Below are 13,144 nucleotides of genomic sequence, written 5' to 3'. Positions count from 1 at the left end.
AAGAAATACCACCAACCAAATGCATACCAGCTAAATATATCTGTGTACTGAAATAATGCATATCCACTATATTACTATAATACCAAACCCAGTCTGAATGCAAGGAGTGATTTTTGCTGAATTACTTTTATTTTTTGCAGTAAGAAAATACCGCTAAGCCCCAAATCTAAACAAAATACCCAACAGAGACCAGATGCCCCTCATATTTGTGGGGCTTGTTTCTACTATAGGACAACATGCATTAAAATACCAGAGGATCTGGTTATAAGGGTTAAAAGCAAGAGAGCTGAAGGGCTTTTGTGTGCTCTCTTTGTACCAAAACTACCCTTACTGACCCTACCACTAGGAAAATAAACTTAGGTCAAAATAATGACTTGCTTCTCCTAAGGGTACTTCCAGTACCAGTTTTGAGAGTTCCCTCAAATACACAATCCGCAAGCAGTCTCTCGTAACTTCCTGTATCAGTCTCTTTAGTTTGTTTATTGGGCTATTGAGTTCTCTCCCCTCTTTGGGAATCTCTTTTAGGCATTCTTATAAGATCTATTTTCTTGGCTGTTGATCCCAGTGTATCCTGTGAAGTTATTATTGCTCTGGTAGGCTTTCCCTCCTGGGTAATTACAGTTCAGCGTGTTTTGGTCTAACTGACCTTGTATGTATCTCAATTGCATGGTTCCGCTAAACCATGGCTAATTTCTCTCTTTCCCTTTATTATTGCATTATTTTTGCATAAAATATTGACTTGTTTTCCCCTATTCCCAGGGTATTATTCTCCACTGTTCTTCTTATTCATTATTCTATTTTTCAATGGTTCTTTCTCTTTTTTCACAACATTCATTTGTTTCCAGATTAACTTTGTTTCATATCTTCTAATGAGACCTGTTGCTTGTGCGAGATAATGATTCCCTTGGAGCCTCCTATGCTTCTCATTGCCCTTGTTCTTGAAGCAGAATGTGTTTGAGAGCCTGCTTCCTCACGGACCTTCTCTCTGGTCCTTGACAACCAACGCCTTCTCTCCTCAGAGTGTACCAGTGATTTGCTGCTTGACATACACCTCGTGAATCTCTAATGCTAGTGATATCAGTAATAGTTAGTTGACCCACAGTCCATCACAGATTCTCCTTCATGATTTCGCTACCACCCTCTCCTGAGCTCCTGCCTGTTGGATGCTTCTGCTTCGGGTCTGCCGTAGCTCTGGCTTCGCCCTCTGCAACATCGAACAAGTTTGAAGCTGTCAGGCTTTCTAGTTTCTGTCTTCTCCATGTATTACACGGCTTGGGGCCTTCACAGGCTCACGTATGCATTCCTCACTTTCTTCACTCTCTGAGTGTATGATCTTCAATGTTCTAGTCCCAGTGGATTGGACATTCTGATTTAAAGGGGCATGTTCTTTTTCCATAAGAAAACAGCATCTATTATGAGTTTCTGCATCCCAGTGTTGGTACTTTACGGTTTCTGGTATTTTAATACATCCCATGCATGCCATAGTATGTCCAGCATTAGGGAGGACCTCGTGGGAGTGAGAGTCTGGGTCCCTTATGGTGGAGTCTCTCCTGTGAGGTACCCCTTTCCTCTATTAAGAGGGAGGGTATTGCAGATTGGGCTCACAGAGGGAGGTCCCCCCTTGGGGAGACGAGATGAAGTCCCTCCATTCATCACATTTTAACTAGCAGTTACTTGCTTGACAAATTGAAACATGAGCAATGAATACATGTGGTGATTGGGCAAACACAATTACCTGGACTTACCATGAACCCAATTGCAAACACTTATATCAGTGCATGATTTACTTTTCAACCAAGACTCTCCAATAATGTGTGTGCCTAGTGCCAAAGCCATTAATCATTCTTTGAGAGATATGACAGCAAGGCTATATACTACTGGGCTGTGATATCTGCAAACTTTAGCAGATCATAGGAGGCCTGAGCTCTGTCACTGGCAGAGGCAGACCTCCTTAAAACCATTGTACAGATATGAAAGGCTTGCTTTTCATGTAAAAGGGTAATCACTTTAGTAAGTGATGACAGTTTTTCTCAGTCTTCCTGCGCATGGGTTTTCTGGCACATTTGCAGCCTCAAGGATTTGTTAGTTTTTTGCGAATCAAACCCACAAGCATACCTCTCAACTCACAAGCTTTTGGAGGGTGTCCCCTGCCAATTAGGCAGCTCTCTCACCCGCTAAACTTCCCACAAGCCCATAGGAATCAAAGGGATTTCACGCGCTGAATGCAAAATCGTGTGTTTTCACCCACCCAAGGGCCAAGAAAGGTTGAGAGCTATGCCCACAAGTGGCCTGTCAATTGACAGCTCTGGTTGTTACTTAACTATACTGTGCTACATTGAATTTAGGCCAGTCTACCCACATAATAACACTTGACTTTGCTTTAACCTTGATGCACAGTTACTGTTCATATTAACTGTGCATCAAGGCTAAAGCACACATGACAAGCATTGTCACTGGCATACATCCAATGAAGGCCAGACTAGCCAGCTCGATATACTTTCTTTCTGTTGCATGGCTTTTTTTTACTGCCTGGGAGTCCTTACATGGTAATACTAATATATTGGTGCAGCATGCACGGACATGTATGGACACAGCAAGCATGCCAATATTGTATATACTAGCATATTTAGTAGGCAAAGACATAATGAAAATGCATTGGGAAATAGGCCTGGTCACTGTTGGTAACTTGTATCCTTTGTGTTTTTCATGTGCTACCATACAAAATTGATTGCAAACTGTATGGCTTTTTATCTAATTTTTCAAATAAAGTGCCAACAATCCACCATTTTAACACATTACTTGTAAATAAATTCTTGGGGAGAACCCCCCGAAACTCCTCCAGTTAAACAATTCACCAGCCGCCACTGCCTCTGGGATCACTGGATGTAAACTGGCTATGAATGGGGACTTCAGTATGAAATCATGAAAATGCACAAACATGTATTGTTAGGAAGATTGCAATCCTGGTCACCAGTTGTTTAGTTTTACAAACAATCCAGATCAGGTAATAAACCCTTCCAGCATGAAAGGTACAGACAACTGAGGCTTGCTCTTCTAAATTGCGCAGTTTCTATGCTCGAAGGTTCCTGGATGCATTTCAATTATGGTCATCAGTTGTGACCTATAAAGTTGTGGGTCTGGTGGGTGGGACAATTTATTGTGCAATTGTTACCTTTGGGTGAACATATAGCTTGGTTGATTGTCTTGCAAGACAATATGTCTGTCTGTGTCTTTGTTACTATCCGAGATTGATTTTGAGGATAGCCATGGTGGGTGCCTCATAGAGATACCTTGGGAACCAGAGAACCCTGGCAGTGAGCAAAACCCCAGATAGGGACCTCCCTGAGTCCTCCTGTGTGACCCAAACCATGTGAGCCCAAACTGAAGAGTTGTAAAGTTCTTTCCCAAGCCCAATAATTGTTAGCCACAGGGGCTCTAACCAATGAACTCTAAGGACAAGGGTTCAAGAATCCTTTGAAACCTGCGTCCCAAAGACTTAATACATGGTCTTTTGCATGGCCAAACAAGACCGGGGAAAATATACCCTAGAACTTTCTAAGAGATTCTATTGAACATTTTGGCTTTATCTAAAGTTCTATAAGACCGGTTACAATCTTATACATTTTCTTTCAGTGACTCACACATTCCCCTTGTTCTTAAATAGAATAGGACATGTGATGAGGTCCTAACTGCCTCAAGCTGCTTTGCGTTGATTTGGTACTTAGTCCTGATCCTGGCAACTCTCCAACACTCACATATAACCTACACTGATCTCTCCTGAACTACATAGCTTCAAGTACAGCAATAAAGACATGTATTCTCATGACCAAGCTTGTCTTCTCTTTTGTTCCACTTGGCTCACTCAATGATAAGTAGTGTCAGAAATGGGATTATCTGTGGCTGCCATGATAGCTGGGCCCACACTCCATGGAATCAGAAGCTATATAGGACAGGCCTCTACATTTGCACACTTCCCACAAATCCTAAATTAGAGCCCGACTTGGAAGGTGGGTGTCTTATCCGGATCAGCAGAATGGTGAGGAGTCAGAATCTAGCAATGATGCTGAGTGACTGGGCCTGATCAGATAGTCAATGACCCAATGAAGCAAGCACAGACACAAGATTCACAGATATACTCCCACCCACCTGAATCACTAGACCCGCCACAAGAACTGAACCCTGAAGGGTATAGTTCTGGATTGTTTTCATATCAGCTAAAATCGCAGGGCAACCCAGCAAGCACAAAGATGGATAACAGTGCAGAACCCGTAAACCTCAACTTTTAGGGAGTAACCTTGACCAGCATCCTCAACTGGTTCATCATTGGTCAAACATCTATTCTAAAGCAGCTCTAGGTGCAGATTCCAACACTGCTGATGTTCCTGTACCAGTGATATGTTGAAGGTGAAGACTTAGAGGTATTTTGCTAGAACTTTAGAGGGATCACAACAGCCACCCAGTGGGATCAAACACATTGGCCAAATTACATGTTTTAGCTGATGACTAAAGAGCTCCAGGTGGCCTCCAGCTCCAACTGTTCCTGAATGCAAATTGGCAAACCACCTATGATTGCCTCTAACTAGTGATCCTGGTAAGGCTTGGAAGATATGGCGAGTACTATTGGTAATGCCTATGTGAAATATAACAAAGACTAGTGGAGGCACTGCAGCAATTCATCTGCCAAACCGAATTTCTTTTGGCTGGGAGAGAAAATGTTCAATGATGCCAATAAGGAATTGATCCTGCAGCAATCTTGCAAATCTCTGGTCTCCACCTTGCAGCGGTTGGTTTGGAGACTCTATCAGCTAAACCTAGACAGTATCATCTGGATCATCACTGAAATGCAGCGGGCGTAGCCAAGGCAAACTGGTGAAGAAAACTGCATGGCTTAATGCTATACAGATCTGATAACTCAGAGAGAACTAGCAATCAGTTTGTGGAGTCTCATGCCTTATTGAGGAATCATATCAAACCTGAGAATGTGTGGTAATCCAGCAAAATACTTACTTTCCACCCAGCACCTAGTGCCACAAGTAGAGCTTCCCCAATGGAGATCAGGACATTGACGCCCGATTTACTAAATTTATGTGGTGCAATGTTATGCCTGTGGATATCTAGTCAGAGCCTGTCCAACCCTAGCACATTGGGAGTTTATTGTGCCCCTATGAAAGCTGAAGAAGATCTGAACTAATATCTAGTGCCAGTGCCATGCTGACAAAGAGAAAAGATGCCTGGTCTAAGGTCCCACTGGGCTGGAGTATTATCTGCCTATAAGAATGGGAAGCAACGTGATAATGGCTCTTGTAGATATGGGCAGTGGGCACTGAACATGTTTTCCTTGGGACCAATCTTCCTGACTTGGACCTATAATTTCAAAGGGCCCAGAACCAGGAGCTTCTAAAGCAGTACATGTTGTGACTGGTTGTGGAGAAGACTCACCCTCATATCTGTAGTGATATCTTGTTTTTGTGGACTAAGAGATAGATCCCCTCCCCACTGCAGAAACCAGACCCAGAGAAGGTTCAACACAATCACCCCCTGTTTGAAAGTCAACAGCCAAGGGGTAGTTTATGAGGGACAAACACAATCCATTAACACCCAAACAGGGCACAGATCACAGGTGAACAGACACCAGAAAATACAACCCCCACTTTGGCCAAACTGACATGCAGGACCCTGAATATGGCAGTTCCAAGGGCTTTTATAGTTCCTGCACTAGCCCTACCTTTAAAACTAAACAGGAAAGGGAGGGTAGCCTTAACAAGACCACTAAAGGAAACCCTTTCCTTAAGGTAAATGGTTCCAAAGAAGTCAGACACATTCCCTAGCCAGAGCCACTATAGGAAACCCTCTCCATAAGATAAATGGTTCCAAAGAAGTCAGACAAGCTCACTAGCCAGAGCCAGATCCAGGACATCCTCTGACAAACCAGACTGCTTCCTGTTCCAAAGGTAATACAGACTCTCCATCTAGTTGAAGAAGAGTGCCTATATCCAAGCCCACATCTCTGTGGCCACTAACAATATGACTGAACCTTTCAAAATCTGCAAGGAACTCGCCAACCCTATTGCAGTCTCCACTTCTACTCTGCCTTCACTGGCCCTCTGCACTTCTCTGGCCTCTCACTTCATTTCTAAAACTCAGGATATCTTATCATCACTCTCATATACTCTTCACCCTTCTCCCTCACCCAATTGCTGGCCACCCTTGCCCCCCCTTCCCTCCACTCTTAATTTCCCTTTTCTCCTATAACACCTGATGAGGTTTCTAGGCAATTCATCTCTATGACAGTATCTTCCAAACAGGTGCTCCCCTGCTCTTCCAGAGCTATCCAGGACAACATTGTCTCCCTTGCCCCATTCTTGGCCACTTTCTGTAATCACCCATTTGCCACTGGATCCTTCCTCTCACTCCTCAAGCACTCCATTGGGCACCCTCTCCTCAAAAACCCATCTGCCGGCCCTTCCTGTCTTTCAATCTTTCAGACTACAGCCCTATCTCTGTTACTCCCTTCCTGGGCAAACTCTTGGAGAAGCTGGCCATCTCCATCTTATACACCACAAGTAATTTGCTGGTTGTCTCCATGACCACCAGTCCGGTTTCAGAGCTGTCAGAGGCATGGAAACTGCTCTCCTGAATGTTGTAGAAGACTCTCTGATCTCGATTCCAGCTCTCGTTCTTTTCTGCTACTTCTTATACTTTGCTCTGCCTTTGATACCGTCAATCATGACACCCTAATAAATCAGCTCTGTGATACCCTTGGCATCACAGACCTGGTTCAGGACTTGTTGACCTCCTTCCTCTCAGACTGACCTTCCCAGGTTCAACTGGGCCCTTTTCTCTCCACTGTCTCTCTCTTTTCTGCTGTGTCCCTCAGGGCTCTATCCTCTCGCCTTGGCTTTTCAAAATCTACCTGGCCACTCTAGCCCACTTGATCTCCACCTTCTCACCTAACTTCCAGTGTTATGTAGATGACACTCAGCTCTCCTTCAAGCTCCTCTCCTCTGCCTCCTCCTCTCTCATTCCTGACTGTCTATGTGCTATTCAAGCATGGTGCACTTGTAATGATCTCTGCCTTAATTGCCAGTAAGACATTGTTCCTTCTCATTGGTATCCCTGCTCTCTCTTTCCCTCCAACACTCTGGCCGCCTTCCATGGGGCACCACCCCTCACCTTCCTGTGAGGCAAAAAAACCTTGGTGTCATCTTCCACTACTCTCTCTCTTTCGCTCCTCACATCACAGACCTTGCCAAGAAGACCCACTTTCATCTGCACCTCCTCAGAGGCATTCTTCCTTTCCCCACCTTACCCTAGAAACTAAATGTCTCCATAGCTGGACTACTGCGACAGCCTCTCCCTCAATCTGACTAACTCCTCCCTTCGCCCCATTCAACTAATCCAAAACAGGACTGCAAGATTTAGCCCTAGCCTCAAGCCCAGGGGCTGCATCTCTCCTGCCCTAAAATCCCTCCCCTGGCTCCTGGTAGCTGTGAGGATCAGGATCAAGACCCTATGCATCATCCATCGGGCCTGGGACCCCGCTACACACAACTCTCTCTCCCTAAATACTTCCCTGCTAGAGAACTTTGCTCATCTAGCTCTAAATCTCTGCAGATCCAAGCTGAGAATGGGGGTTATATCTCTCCTCTCTGCAGGTACCTCCCTCTGGAATGATGTCCCTGCCCCTCTCAGACATGAGCGGATCTCCTTAAGTTCCAGAAGCTTCTCAAAACCTTCCTATTCTCTCCCCATCCCCTGCTAATGCTCCCCTGCCTCTTGACTGGTTCCTTCAGAGTCTTACAGGACACCAGGCCCCCCTTGTTCAGTCTACCCCTGCACTTGGTCTCCCCGGACGCCCGCACCCTACAACCTGCCCTTGCCCTTCCGGGCCCCTTCTCCCCGCCCGAGCCTGGCTATGCCTGCACCCTTGCAGCCCTTCCATCCACTTACCTCACACTTAGCTCGTTGACCTTCCGTTGCCTGCACTCTCTGCTTTACCCTGGCTCTATCCACCTTGCCTTCCCTGGCACTTGCTTTTTCTCACGGGCCCTTCCGCCCTGACCAGCACTCCCCCCTCCCCTCTCCCCTGTGCTTCACTTTACTGCACTTGCACAATCCAAATGTCACAAGGCCTAGTAGGATCGTTTTTGTTTTGTTCCCCCACCCTCTTGTCTTGCTGCGCCTCAAAACACGTTGTGTAAATACCAATCAAATTAAAATTAAAAATATAACGTCAACCCCATCATCTGTGCCTTGAGGGACTAGTATGGATATCCATTAGTTAATCTTGAGCCCACTGAGATTGACATATATTTCCATCTCCTCCAAGAGCTTCAGTAGGAATTCAAACAAATGGCTGCAGATAATGGCTCCATAACTAGGGAAAACAGCAGGGGGAAAGAGGGCACCTCTGCTGTGTTCCCCTAACCAACTGTATCACACTTGACCATGCCCCATTCACTAAAACCCTTTAAAATGGTTTGAATATAGGGCCCCAACCAACACATTCATTTTTTTCACACACCCCAATCAAGCAAGAACTCCATGTATGAGACAATATCTGACCCAGTCAAATGCCTAATGCTTCTTAGTGCATAAAGACAGTAGGATCAGATCTCCCTAGTTCTCATCCAGTGCCACCATAACATTTAGGGTCTTTTGTATCATGGCCTCGTGTAAGTCTGACCTAGTCAGAATCAGATCAAGGTTTGGGGCCAGGATTCTCGCCAGGCTCTGCACATCAGAACTGGGAAGGGAAATAGGTGTAAAAAATGGGCATTCCTTCTGGTCCTTACTCTCCTTCAATATAACCTGTATCATGGCTTCTAAAAAAGCAGATGGAGTGCCCTCTCCTTTGGCAATACCATTGTAAACCATAGTGAGGTGTAGGGCTAAGACAGCAGCAAACCTCTTATAAAATGAGATGGAGGAGCAGTTACTACCTGAGACCTTCCCCAGGCTCATACATCGAATTGCCACAACTACCGCCTTGACCTTAATAGGGGCATTGAATGTCTTCTTCGTTCAGTCTATGGGGTATCAGTCCCCTCACATAGTCTCTTATCTAGTCCCCTGTATCCTCACCATCCACCCTATACAGGTCATAATGCAATTGTAAGAATCACTGGGTGATTTCCCTGGGCAGAACAGTTTCCCCTCCTAGTGGATGCTTAATACAGTCTACTCACCTCGCCAGTCGTTGAGCCCTGAGCCAGTTTGCCAGCAACAGGTCTGCCGTGTTGCCCTTCTTGTTCAGGTTTTTTGTTTTTATCTGTAATAGCAGGTGCCTTTTGTCACTCACTTTCCCCAATAATTGCACATCCAATGCATGAATCACTCTCTTAAGTGTATACTCCACATGGGTCTTTGCCTTCTTTTTTCTAGATCTTTCCCCGATTAAGAGGCTGCTAAATGTGCCCTTTGCTGCCTTCCCAAGAGTACTCTGAGACAGCTTGCAGCAGTCACGTATTTCTAAAAGAAAAGTCCCGAATCTCGTTCCCAAAAGACTCTCTAACTACATTGTCTTGCAAGAGAAAGTAATTCCACTGCCAATGTGTAATCCTGTGCCACAATTGCTCTGGTGACCATGCCATGATCCCACCATCACATTTCATGGAAGGTACTGGAAGAGATTAAGGATTGCTTCCTGCGTTCCAACATCCAATAATAAATAGGGGTATAAGTGGAGTGTGTGCTGGAGTTAAAGTTGAGCACCCTCGATTCCATTCCCTCCATGTACCGCACACATTCCCTGCATGCACCGCACAGAAAGGAGTAATGCCAGCAATGCTTGAGAGAATCTGTTTTCCCAGGCTGTGGTGGGCACACGTCTCACTGTTGAGTACTTGTCAAGGCCCAGTTCTGAGTTCATATTATAGTCTGCACCCATAATCAAGAGACCTTCATGTCTCCCCATTATGTAGCAGCACCCATGCCTTTCAGATTATTGTCCTACGTGCCAGGGCCTCCAGGTGGGCACCTTCTACTCCACTAAATGCCCCAGATGCCTGATGAACTGCTATCTTCAGGTGCAGTATCGATTTGCACAGGTCAACACCTGGGAGGGTGTGACACGTACGCTGAACACAAGGGCCATCATGCCACCTCGCCTGCGCTAGGGGGCCACACAATGCCCCAGATTAAGGGTCTCACTTCATCAAAACGCACAGGGTCAGATCTCATCTGGGTCTGAGGCTACACAGAATATCACTACACTAAAACTGCTGGGGCCTTTAAACACCCCCGGTCTTTGCAGCTGTCAGGTATCTCAGCTGCACACTTTTCTCATCACTTCAACGCGGCTCATGGCAATTGCCTGCCACCTAGTCTGAGGGCTGGGCGGGCTGTACATCAGTTGCATTGAGCCCAAGCATGTTAGTGGATCAAAATACCAACTCTGCCATGTTTGTATTCATTTGAGGTCCAAAATGATTGACACGTCTGATTGCACTCGAACCCTTTTTCTTCACCTGCTCTGCACTTTGTTTACTGTAAAAACAGAAACAATAACCCTTGTTGTTTTAATTCCCTGGATACCAAGGATCTCCCTTAATGGGGAGTTCAACTCCATGACATTCAGAGTGCCATCTGTAATCCATCTATAATTACTTCTATACAGTCTCCCATGATTCAGCGACAGTGGATCTTTCAGTCTCTCAACATTATCTCTACATTCTCAATGCCACATCTTGGCTGACCAAGATTCTGGCTGTGCTGACATACACATTTGTCCATGTTATGTCATGTTATTGGGACTTGTACCATACACCGCTGACATTTTTCATGGTCTCCTGTTGCTCCGGTGGATCTGAAAAGGAAGGGGGTTGATAAGGTTAGTGGGGACAAGAGGGATAGGTGCGAGAGAGCTTTGATATACTGTTGCTAATTTCAGTTTGGAAAAAACACTCTGTGTACTATGCTAGTATGATTTTGGTGGATTGGCGTTTGTATGTTGTATGAATGTGTTTTAGGTGTGTGTTGTGGAGAGATGGGAGAGTGTTTGTGGTTTTGCAGTCTTGTGTCAGAGGTTTGTGTCAATTTAGTTATGTGATGGGTGGTAGATATGCTCAATGTTAGGAAGTTAGAGAGTTAGTAGTAAGCAATGCAACACATTGGCTCCCCTCACAATCCTCCAAGTGCAACACGTTGGCTATCTTCGTGTTTCATCTAAGTGTGGTGTGTTTGCTGTTCTCCTAGGTCTATTGTGTGCTATGTCTAGGCCAGCTTCGCCATCTTCTAAATACAGTACATGACTACCCTGTACAATTTCAGAGTGTAAAGCAATGGGTAACCTACAAGCCTCATCAGGAGAAATAGAGGACTATCCTTCACAGTGTATCTAGGTGCAATACACAGGCTGAGCTTCACATTCCTACTAGATGCAATACATAGGCTACCCTGCCCAATTCTTCTAGGTGCTGTACTTAGGCTACCCTTTGTAGCTCTTCTATGTGCAATACATATGCTGACCACCACATTTCATCTAAGTTTGATACATAGGCTAACCTTCACATTTAATCTAAATTTGATATGTATTGTGTCAAAGATATATTCCTTACCTTGTCTGCGTCCTCGCCCCCCAACAAACCACTTGAACTATTTGTCTAGATCTTATCAGAGAACAAAATGTTCTTGATTCCAACCCGAAATATGAGACACCCACTTCTATGCAGGCCACCAGGTAGTCCCCGCCAACTGCCACTCCCCCTATTCAAAACAAATAGTCACCTGTTCATATTCGTACAGGGCAAAGGGTATCCCCATAAACGCATACACCTTTATCCAGGTGGTCAATGACTTACATGTACTTTGATTGGAAATCATCAATTGTGATAGGTCCTGAAAAATGTTACTCTAAGCAATTTCATGGTCAATTGGGCCTATTTCCTTGCGTAGCCCACTCCTCCATCTTCTTGTAGTAGTAATGCTATCTTGCAATGACAGAACCGGACAACTGTTCGAGCCCCCTCATATTTCAGCGCTATATTGAACAACATCCATTTCTACATTCCTCCTTGAACAGAACTTTTCTTTCCACTTCTTTAGGTGTTTTCTCCTCCTTTTCCAACAGGCCAAAGATGCGTAGGCTGCTTCTCCTGGTTATCACTGTGGAGTGCCTTAATCTTGCTGAGGATTTCCTTTATGTAATTTTTCGCAGCCACCTCACTTATGTATGTCCTACCCAAGTACCCTGATGCTCTGCTCACTCTCTGAAGGCACCACAGGGGCATTATTCTGGCTAGGTGCAGTTCTTCTGTTCTTTGCCGAAGGCCCCCCTGATCACCAGCACCCATGCCTTTCAGATCATTGTCCTACATGCCAGGGCCTCCAGGTGGGCACCGTCTACTCCATTAAATGCCCCATATGCCTGGTGAACTGCTATCTTGAGGTGCAGTATCGATTTGTAAAGGCCAACACCTGGGAGGGCAAGACACATGCGCTGAACACAAGGGCCATCATGCCACCTACCCTCCGTCATGGGGCCACACACTGCCGCGCATCAAGGGTCTCACTTCATCAAAACTCACAGGTTCAGATCTCATCTGGGCCTGAGGCTACACAGAATTTCACTACACTAAATCTGCTTGGCCCTTTAAACAGCCCTGTGGTCTTTGCAGCTGTCGGATATCTCAGCTGCACACTGTTCTCATCACTTCATCGCGGCTCATGGCGCTCGCCTGCCACCTAGTCTGAGGGCTGGGCGGGCACTCATCGGACAATGGAAGGGAGATTTTCCCAGGTCTATCACGAGTGCCAGAGAGAATGGAGTGCCAGAACTCATCTGCTCATTCACCCCAGGTTCTGGTCCACCTCCTTCAGCAGAATCTGTGCATCCACCAGGTGGACCTTCCCAGCAACCCACACTGCTGTAATGTGTTCCACAATGGGAATCTTCATCCCCTGCTAGGCAATTCCCTTCCTCTGAGGCCATGGGGAACCGTTAAGACTCCTATCACCAACAAACGGGTGTGCAGCACCTTCCCGCGGCCGCAAGAGGGCCTCACAATCTCCTCCCACTTTGTGATAGCGATTTGTGTAGCTATCACCCCTCATCAATCAGGGATGGGCCTTAGCTTCATGCTGAGCACAAAATCAAGTAGCCATCTTGGCCCAAGCTCACCGGCAGTCTCAGTCTTTTCTGGTT

Source organism: Ambystoma mexicanum, chromosome 2q, assembly GCF_040938575.1.
Source record: "Ambystoma mexicanum isolate Mex_15411 chromosome 2q, UKY_AmexF1_1, whole genome shotgun sequence".
NCBI lineage: Eukaryota > Metazoa > Chordata > Amphibia > Caudata > Ambystomatidae > Ambystoma > Ambystoma mexicanum.
Note: the sequence above shows the minus strand (reverse complement) of the source record.